Here is a 2,284-nt window from a genome sequence, read left to right on the forward strand (position 1 = left end):
CCCACCCCGCGCTCTCTCTCTCTCTCTCTCTCTCTCTCACACACACACACACACACACACACACACTGCACGCGTTTAACCTACTAAATGTAAAGCCCCCGAGTGAACGAACTTGCCTCATGCTTGATTACCAACTACGTGCTTTCGTAAAGTTGACACGTATAATTATGTCTGTGCTAATCGGGCTGATTTTGCAACCTTGATGGTCTGACTTTCAACGCCGCCTACTTCACGGGTTTAACAAGAACAGACGTTGCAAAATAACTACGGAGAGCGAAAAGCGTCCGCATTTGTAGAGTTAACGTGCCCTCGACGTGCACCGTTTCACCGCGCGTCGATTTAAGTGCATAAATGCGCTAAAAACGTCTCGAGTTGCCTCACGCTAGCGAGTTTTAAACTAACAAAGAGAAAAGGAGGAACCTACCACGTGATGAGGAGCCGATTCCGGGGGAAATGTATGTAATAAATCCCCACGCTTAAGAAATATAGCAGTAATAACTGACAGGCAGAAGCAATTATCCAGATGCAGATTCCGCTGTTGCACGTTCAGGTGGAAAAATCCCGGGCCTCTCGCGCGCTCCGGTGCTCGGTAACCCCCTCCTTTTCCTCCTCCCACTCCTCCGGGCTGCGTTTAGGAATCACGAAATGGGCGAAAGAAACGGGGGCAGTCGAGCTATAGGAGCCTAGTCGGCTGTTTTTCAATCGTCCCCGACAAAAGCCGCGCAAAAGCAGTGAAATGTATCCCTTTTCCGGTCGTTCTTTGAGCGCAGTCCCTTCTCTCCTTCTCCGGAAGGTCTTCGTGCTCGATGTCGGCTTAGAAAACCCCGCTTTTGTCCGTTTTTTATTGTTGTCGTTCGAGGGGAAAGCGACGAGCTCGGAAAATGGCGGCTCGCTCCTCTCCCTCGGATCGCGAGTCTGACAAACAGAAAGAAGCGGAGCGGCGCAGTGGCGGGAGAGAGACGCGCTGCTCTTACCGGCCGCTAGAGGCGCTAGGCTTCCTGTCATAATGCGTCAGGACAATAGGGGGCGCCACGGTGAGGCGAAAATTTACTCTAGCACCAAAATGTTCTATTGAAATGGTCGTATTTAGTCGAAAACGGTCAAAATATGAATTTGCTCATAGTTAAAATGTTTAATACTTAAAGTAGCATAGCATGACACAGTATAACAAAGATGAAATGAACACCATAAATAGTACCTAGAGCCCTGCCTGCCCAGTGTTGAATGTTTCTAGAAAGAAGCTCTAAAATAAATGTTGTGCCAGTAGAGGGAACTCAAGAGTCTCTAAAATGACTAAGAGACAGGAAGTGTTCGAGAAAAACATTCTAAATTAAGTACAATATGACCTGAAAACACTAAAGAAATCAGATGACACTGCACTGAATTGCTATGCATTAAAATAAATGCTATTCTTGAACCCTGCATGTAAACTGAACTAAAATGCAAGAATTGTAGTGATAGTCGTTATAATCAGGCAGAAAGGCAAAAAATGGCAAAAAGTGAATAATTAAATGTGGAATTAAAAGGTAACAGAGTACATTTCTAGCTTAAAACTCTGCGGCTAAGGCAGCTTTTATCATAGTAGGTTAGAAATGATGAAACCTAGTTAAGCTTCCTGGTTCTAGAGGCCCTCATAAACAAAAAGACAGCACCATCTACTGTTTAAAAAGCTAGTATTTTTAACTAGCTTTCAGTGGCAATTGTTATTTAGCTGACCATTTTTGTCTGCTTATTCTAATAACTTTAAGTATGCATACTGCAAGTACATTTCCCTAAAATAGTACACGTGAATGTATTAAAACAGATGGAAATACACATATGACAAAAGAGAGTCAGACCTTAGAAATGACTGGGTTCCGTTTAATCTGATGGTTTACTGGAACCGCCATTATTAATCCAAATGTAGCTTGTAAACTCCGAAACGAACAAGACAGTGGTTCAACCTGCAGTCTGTAAAAAAAAACGACTGTTAGCATTTGCATGTATACATCAATTGTTAGATACATTTTTAAATATTAAGTCTGAATAACATAAATTAACTTTGGCCAGGTGTTTCACACTTTAACCCCTCTCAAAATTGTTTAAACGTTATATTTTAAGGTTTAAATATCAAACCTAAATATTCGTTACATAAAATAGAGCTAACGTTACTGTAAACATGTCGTTAGTCTGCCACTATCAGATCTTGGGAAAACAATAAAAAGAGAGTTTAAACGCATTTACGTAAGTAAGTTAAGCTTAATAGAACATTAAAATGTAAATAAATGAAAGGGAGGGGGGGGGG

Source organism: Sinocyclocheilus anshuiensis, unplaced genomic scaffold (genome assembly GCF_001515605.1).
Source record: "Sinocyclocheilus anshuiensis isolate Anshui unplaced genomic scaffold, SAMN03320099.WGS_v1.1 scaffold11, whole genome shotgun sequence".
In the NCBI taxonomy this organism is placed as follows: Eukaryota; Metazoa; Chordata; class Actinopteri; order Cypriniformes; family Cyprinidae; genus Sinocyclocheilus; species Sinocyclocheilus anshuiensis.